Raw genomic sequence first — 8,765 nt, forward strand, 5'->3', positions numbered from 1 at the left:
AGTGTGAGGTTTCCACAATCCGTGATGATTTGGGTTGCCATATCATCTGCTGGAGTTGGTCCACTGTGTTTTCTGAAGTCTACAGTCATTGCAGCCATTTACCAAGAAATCTTAGAGCGCTTCACACTTCCTTCTGCTGACAGGCGTTATGGAGATGCTGATTTCATTTTCCAGCAGGACTTAGCACCTGCCTACACTGCCAAACGTACCAAAAGCTGGTTCAATGACCACAGTGTTACTGTGCTTCATTGACCTGCAAACTGGCCTGACCTGAACCCCATAGAGAATCTGTAGAGTTTTGTCAAAGGGAAGATGAGAGACACCAGACCCAACAATGCAGATGGGCTGAAGGCCCAAAGAATCCTGGGCTTCCATTACTCCTCCCCAGGGTCTGATGGCCACCATGCCATGCCACATTGATGCAATAACTCATGCAAAAGGAGGGCCATCCAAGTATTGAGTGCATAGAAATTTGCTTATTTTTCAGAAGGTTGACATTTCTGTTTCAAATATCCTTTTTTTAATCTTATGTAATATTAAAATTTTCTGAGACACTGAATTTTGGTTTTCATTATCTGTAAAGCACTATAATCAAAATCACATGAAAAAAAAAACTTGAAATATTACACTTTGTGTAATGAATCTATATAATATGAGTTTCATTTTCTAAAATGAGTGACAACATTTTCTTTAGCTTTTTCTTGATATTCTAGATTTCTTTTAAATGGACATGTATGGTTCAAACTTGGACTTAACTGGGTACTCTAACAGAGCAATGATCACAAACACATGTCAAATATGGTTTCAGAATAGATAAAGCAGGGTACTTGTAACCTTCTGGATTGTCCTGGACCCCAGCCCTTTTGGAAATTTATGAACATGACCTTGACCTCTAGAAAAGTGGTCAAATATCCAGGTACAATTATGCCAGATGGACCATGATGGGAACAAAAAGCCTTCGGTCAACTCATTGTAGGGTTGTATGTAGATATTTAAGCCTCTTGTGTTACTTTTGACGATGTGACAATTACAGTGTGCACCCAGAGTTTTATTTTTGAAATTAATTGAATTTCTAATCACAAAAGAAAACCATATGAAATACAGCACTAAAAGCCATTTATGCTATTCACAAGTGTGCCTTTTGCTTGAGCTCTAAGTTAATATTGTTAATAACTGTTTAAAATTAAACCATTACAGGTGTAAATCAAAAGTTTTATTTTAAAATACAGGTGGACAGAGGAAATTAAAAAATATTCTGAACCAGGAAATTAAGACTTCAATACTCCACTTCTGACTGTACAGGCAAAAGAAAGGCAGTTGGAGGATCATGCATGTAAATGTGTTCAACTTTATATTATAAACATGCTTTTTAAGCAGGTGTGATACATTTGTGGTCAACTGCCATGGAGATCAGCGCAGAAATATGATCACAAGCAGAGTGAAGACACTTAAGACTGATTGGACAAGCATTCATACTCATCTGGATAAGGGAACAGATAACGATGTATGTTTGCACATACAGTGCCTTGCGAATGTATTTGGCCGACTTGAACTTTTCAACCTCTTGCAACATTTCAGATTTCAAACATAAAGATAAAAAATTCAAATTTTTTGTGAAGAATCAACAACAAGTGGGACACAATCGTGAAATGGAATGAAATTTATTGGATGTGTCAAACGTTTTTAACAAATAAAAAACTGAAAAGTGGGTTGTGCAATATTATTCGGCCCCCTTGCGTTAATACTTTGTAGCGCCACCCTTTGCTGCAATTACAGCTGCAAGTCGCTTGGGGTTTGTCTCTATCAGTTTTGCACATCGAGAGACTGAAATTCTTGCCCATTCTTCCTTGCAAAACAGCTGGAGCTCAGTGAGGTTGGATGGAGAGCGTTCGTAAACAGCAGTCTTCAGCTCTTTCCACAGATTCTCGATTGGATTCAGGTCTGGACTTTGACTTGGCCATTCCAACACCTGGATACATTTATTTGTGAACCATTCCATTGTAGATTTGGCTTTATGTTTTGGATCAATGTCTTGTTGGAAGATAAATCTCCGCCGCAGTCTCAGGTCTCTTGCAGACTCCAACAGGTTTTCTTCCAGAATGGTCCTGTATTTAGCCCCATCCCCCCTCCATCTTTCCATCAATTTTGACCATCTTCCCTGTCCCTGCTGATGCAAAGCAGGCCCAAACCATGATGCTGCCACCACCATGTTTGACAGTGGGGATGGTGTGTTCAGGGTGATGAGCTGTGTTGCTTTTACACCAAACATATCGTTTTGCATTGTGGCCAAACAGTTCGATTTTGGTTTCATCTGACCAGAGCACCTTCTTCCACATGTTTGGTGTGTCTCCCAGGTGGCTTGTGGCAAACTTTAAACAAGACTTTTTATGGATATCTTTGAGAAATGGCTTTCTTCTTGCCACTCTTCCATTAAAGCCAGATTTGTGCAGTGTACAACTGATTGTTGTCTTATGGACAGAGTTCATCCAGAGTGATCATGGGCCTCTTGGCTGCATCTCTAATCAGTTTTCTCCTTGTTCGAGATGAAAGTTTAGAGGGACGGCCGGGTCTTGGTAGATGTGCAGTGGTCAGATACTCCTTCCATTTCAATATGATTGCTTGCACAGTGCTCCTTGGGATGTTTAAAGCTTGGGAAATCTTTTTGTATCCAAATCCAGCTTTAAACTTCTCCACAACAGTATCTCGGACCAGCCTGGTGTGTTCCTTGGTCTTCATGATGCTCTCTGTGCTTTGAACAGAACCCTGAGACTATCACAGAGCAGGTGCATTTATACGGAGACTTGATTACACACAGGTGGATTCTGTTTATCATCATCAGTCATTTGGAACAACATTGGATCATTCAGAGATCCTCACTGAACTTCTGGAGTGAGTTTGCTGCACTGAAAGTAAATGGGCCGAATAATATTGCACGCTCCACTTTTCAGTTTTTTATTTGTTAAAAAAGTTTGACACATCCAATAAATTTCATTCCACTTCAGGATTGTGTCCCACTTGTTGATTCTTCACAAAAAATTAGAATTTTATATCTTTATGTTTAAAGCATGAAATGTGGCAAGAGGTTGAAAAGTTCAAGGGGGCCGAGTACTTTTGCAAGACACTGTATGAATAAATTACAGATAAATAAAAAATCTCGTTCTTTTTTTTTTTTCTCTTTTCCTTTTTACAAATCTAGGCAGTCCCCTACGGTGCCATTTTGGCACACTTTGGCACAGTTTGGCACAATTATTTAAATTTTGAATTTATTCTTGAAATTGAAAATGTGGGTTGTTATTTTATATTTGGTCATACAACTACAGTTTTTCCAAAAAAAAACACATTTTTATTTTTTCAGCACCCTTTTTTCTTCACATTCTCATTCCAAACTATATATTCACACAAACTATAAGGAAAAAGGGTGAATGGAGAAAATGAAAAACAGTTCACTTTGAATCATTCCACACTGCAAAACAGATCTTGGTCATAAGTTGCATTTTGGCTATATGTTGGCTTTTTTGCATGGCATTTGAGCTGTGGTCAGTGGATATAAGAATGAAGTAGATACTTTTGTAGAGGAGTCTCAGATGAAGATCTGGACATATGACAAGTGTGTGTCAGTCTCAAAGTTAGTGAGCTATGAGCTAAAGAGTCCAAGTCCCCTTGTAAGTGGACCCTTGGGCTTAAGAGGTTAAATGTTCAATTATGAGCTGAACAAATAAGCATGACCAAAACATTATGTGAAGTGCCTTTTTTCACGTTTGCCCACAGACCTTGCGCCATGGTGGTGCCAGACTTTGAGCTCATCTGTGAAATCATGTTTTGTCGCTGAAGGCTTTGTCAATGCCTGGATCCTTGCCAGGAAGTTTATCACCCTCTACACACTGTGCAAAGAGCTGTTGTCCAAACAGGTAGTACCTTCTCTCTCCTTGGCTGGAAAATATCAAACCTTTTCACCTTAAAGCTTAACTCTTGACACAGTGTTGTTTTTGGAATCAAGCTTTTTGATAGAAGAATGACTCTTCTAACTTATTGTTACTTCACGAATCACTTCTTACATTTGAGTAAAGCATTTCCTGGAAATGAATAAGTAGCCTCTGTAGATTTTTCAGTCAACCCCACAACCCTCGCCACAGCAAAACCATACAAACAACTTAAAAAAAGAGAAAAAATATATATATATACGTATAAATATAGCTTTGCATCAAAACCTAGCAACTCCAAAATAGAAATAATTTACAGCAATACATATTTCACCATGTTGTAAAGTGTGTTATTTTAAAAACCTGGGAAACTGCATTTACATACTGGATACCCATGTATGTTTATATGGCTGTTTCTGCTTAGCCTATTATTGTATTTATTTAACATTGGAAATAGGATGTTATTTAATTGATCAGTCTTGTTCAACTTTAGCTTAAACATAGACATTGCATGTCAGGCTCAGCATTCTTGATGTGGTCCAAATTCAGCTCTCACAACTACTTTTCGGGAACAGAAACTCAACAAATGTCTTCATGTCATGTCTTCTTTCACCGGTCACTTTTAAACCACATTTCCACATTGTTTTGACCGAAAACAAAGTCGTCCATCCTGTGTCCTTTTGACAAAGTTTTTCTTGGGGGTGGGGGATTACAAGTGGGAGCGCTAAGAAGGTTTTGCCATATATCCTAGGGGCTTAAAACTGAGATGGATATTATGAAAAATCTCATTCTAAAGAAGGCATTAAAAGATATAAAAAAAACGAACTTTATCAACTAATTAGAATTGAAATGGACAAACCTGCACGTAAACTTTGTGCAGCAACACACAACATGGCAACACACACAGTCACACAGACACAAACCCTCGTAAATAAATGTAGTTAGTAGATTAGAAAGAGGCAGGAGAAAGGTGCAGGGCAGTTCCTTCCCATGAGTCAGATGAAGAGATAAAAGAACAAAGAGGATCACAGAAGAACAGATAAAGGGTAAAAGCAGGGAGCAGAAAAAGGAGCAGGGCTCATATAATGGAATAACACACATTTAACCAGAGCCAGTGGAGCCAATTTAGTTATCTGTGGTCCTAGGGGCAGTGGCCGTGTCAGTCAACTCTGCTCCGGGTTACTTTTCATGTAGCAGGATGGTGCAGGTACACAATGAAGCTTTGTTCAGTTTGACTTTTTTGTTGCCACACAGAGTAAATGAAAGTTGACCAGTTTCTTAAAGAACTAATCAGGATGATGGCCCTGAGTTTTCTGGCTTCTGATTTATTTCAAATCAGTGAACATAGATATACTTCTCAGAGAAACATGTGTTAAAAATACTGCCGGTTAAATGTGTAAAAAGAAATAAAGACTGAGGTTTTAAGTTATATAATCACACTTGGGGTTCATGCAAAAGTATTTTTGCAAAGTTTATTGTATTTTATTGGGACTTTTGTCTGATAGACCAACACAATGTAGTACATAATGGTAGAGTGGAGAAAAAAGGATACATGGTTTTCAGGTTTTAAAATATATAATCTGAAAAAAAGGTGTTGTGCATTTGAATTCAGCTTCCCTTGCTTAATATTTTTTGGAAACACCTTTCCCTGCAATTAAACCAGAAAGTCTTTTGAAGTCACAGATTCCTTGTTAAATTTAGGTCCGGACTTTGACTAGGCTATTCTAACACCTTCATATTATTCTGAACCACTGCACTGTAGCATCTGCTGTGTGTTTTTGTCATCCGTCAGGTAAACCGTTGTGCCAGTCTCAGGTCTTTTGCAGCCTCTTAGTGGTTTTTTTCGAGTAAAGAGCACACATCACAACTCTGTACGTACACTGGCTGCCCTTAGCTGCCCGCATCACATTCAAGTCACTGATGTTAGCCTATAAGCTGCTTAATGGAACAGCTTTCATCTACAGGTCCTTCTCAAAATATTAGCATATTGTAATAAAGTTCATTATTTTTCATAATGTCATGATGAAAATTTAACATTCATATATTTTAGATTCATTGCACACTAACTGAAATATTTCAGGTCTTTTATTGTCTTAATACGGATGATTTTGGCATACAGCTCATGAAAACCTAAAATTCCTGGGCTACAGAGAAGCAGCACTGGACTGTTGCTCAGTGGTCCAAAGTACTTTTTTCGGATGAAAGCAAATTCCGCATGTCATTCGGAAATCAAGGTGCCAGAGTCTGGAGGAAGACTGGGGAGAAGGAAATGCCAAAATGCCAGAAGTCCAGTGTCAAGTACCCACAGTCAGCGATGGTCTGGGGTGCCGTGTCAGCTGCTGGTATTGGTCCACTGTGTTTTATCAAGGGCAGGGTCAATGCAGCTAGCTATCAGGAGATTATGGAGCACTTCATGCTTCCATCTGCTGAAAAGCTTTATGGAGATGAAGATTTCATTTTTCAGCACCACCTGGCACCTGCTCACAGTGCCAAAACCACTGGTAAATGGTTTACTGACCATGGTATCACTGTGCTCAATTGGCCTGCCAACTCTCCTGACCTGAACCCCATAGAGAATCTGTGGGATATTGTGAAGAGAACGTTAAGAGACTCAAGACCCAACACTCTGGATGAGCTAAAGGCCGCTATCGAAGCATCCTGGGCCTCCATAAGACCTCAGCAGTGCCGCAGGCTGATTGCCTCCATGCCACGCCGCATTGAACCAGTCATTTCTGCAAAAGGATTCCCGACCAAGTATTGAGTGCATAACTGTACATGATTATTTGAAGGTTGACGTTTTTTGTATTAAAAACACTTTTCTTTTATTGGTCGGATTAAATATGCTAATTTTGTGAGATAGGAATTTTGGGTTTTCATGAGCTGTATGCCAAAATCATCCGTATTAAGACAATAAAAGACCTGAAATATTTCAGTTAGTGTGCAATGAATCTAAAATATATGAATGTTAAATTTTCATCATTACATTATGGAAAATAATTAACTTTATCACAATATGCTAATATTTTGAGAAGGACCTGCACTTGAATGCTCCTGTAAAGACTTATGCCACAACTCTTTTTTTGTCTTTATAGTTGTCAAAGGATTGTTAACCTGCAGTGCCTACACTACTCTCAAGACAATAATGGTGGAAAGACCTACTGAACACTACCAGAACTGGGGTGTCCCTGTCTATCTTCAAGAACTCTTGAGGACTCATCTCTTCAGAGAACATCTCCTACCATAGCACTTAACCTGTATTTCCCTACCTCCTCTACTACAACATCTCTTTCTGCATTTCCTCTAAGCCTGCACTATTTCTACACTGTGACCCCTGTCACCTCGAACAGAACCTGACATTGCATTAAAAATATAGTTTTATTTAAAAATATTTAGCTCCAGCCATCTTCTTATTAACTGTGTCCATCTTCTTTGTCCCCACTGCAGCAACACATTCCCTCAGCATGACACTGCCACCACCATATTTCTCTGTGGCGATGGCGAGATACGGGTAATGGGTAGTGTTAGTTTGCTGTCTGCCCTTTGACCTGTGGCAAACTGTAAATGGGGCTTCTTAAGGCTTTCTCTTAACAGTGGTTTTCTTCTTGCCACATAGTAGTCCTCTGAGGCCTCTAAAGAGCAGACGTATTCAAAGTTTAAGTTAGACATAAAAATGATTATTTCTATAGCCAGATGGTTGCTATGTATTTTATGTAGTGGTATTTAAGCAAAGGAGGCAACAATGTATCACTTTCCCTTCACCTCTTAACTATGTTCTAATTTGAGTTGGTCTGTCATTTAAAAGTCCCATTTGAAATATACTGGAGTTTGTGGTTGTAACATATCAAAACGTGAAAAAGTTCAATGGATGTGAATACATTTGCAAGTCACTGTAACATCATCCTGCTAGTATTGTGCACAGAAACAGTAACTCACTGCCGACATCAGATAATAATAAAGCAAAGGAAAACAAAAGAAAATCTCCATAAAACTTAACTCAATATTTTGTGCTTGTTCCTGTACACACCAACCTATTAAAAGTTACATTGTCCAGGGAAACGTTATTGAGGTTGAAAGACATTATTTCAATTCAATAAGGTTTATTTATATTGCACCAATTATGAAGAAATATTATTTCAAGGCACTTTGCAAGACAAACAGGCCCAATTTCTATCCAGTTACAGAGACACACACGTCGACATGCAACAACAGCATTTTGCAGCTTTGCTTTCTGAATTATTAGTGTTATGTACAAGATATTCTGTTTTCTTGTAGTTTTCTTTCATTTAGTTGTTTTTCAAAATGTTGCAATTGTTTCTTTTTCTTTGTTTCTTCTTTTTTTTTTAAAACGGCTATATACTTAGTTGACAAAATGCAATGTCTGATTACAAGGCGGACATTAATAAAGTTAAGTTATTTTAAAAGGTTTTAAGCAGCCAATGTCTTACCCACAGTGGATGTTGCTCTTGGTGTCATCATTTATTTCCACTAACCAGTGTTAATTACTAAGAATTAATTTAAAACCTTTGTTAAAAGACCTGCGTGAAATAAATATTTTCCAAGCTGTTTTGATAGTTTCATCAGCAGCTCTTATTGTGAAGGGACGAGTCACTGACATGTGGAGCTCCCTTCTGCTGTTTACAGTCTGTCTGTGATGAAGGGAGAAATAAATGGTCAAAGAAGATGAAGGAGATTTTATAAAAGTCTGTACCAGGAACAGGAATTATTATACTGGAACTTCAAAAGCCTAAAGTAAGAATAAATACTCATATTTACATTTTATTCATTAAAAACGTATTTAAAGTTTGATGTAGATGTTTCACATTATGGCTTACATCACCATCACTC

The sequence above is a fragment of the Girardinichthys multiradiatus genome, chromosome 10, assembly GCF_021462225.1.
Source record: "Girardinichthys multiradiatus isolate DD_20200921_A chromosome 10, DD_fGirMul_XY1, whole genome shotgun sequence".
NCBI classification, from domain to species: Eukaryota; Metazoa; Chordata; class Actinopteri; order Cyprinodontiformes; family Goodeidae; genus Girardinichthys; species Girardinichthys multiradiatus.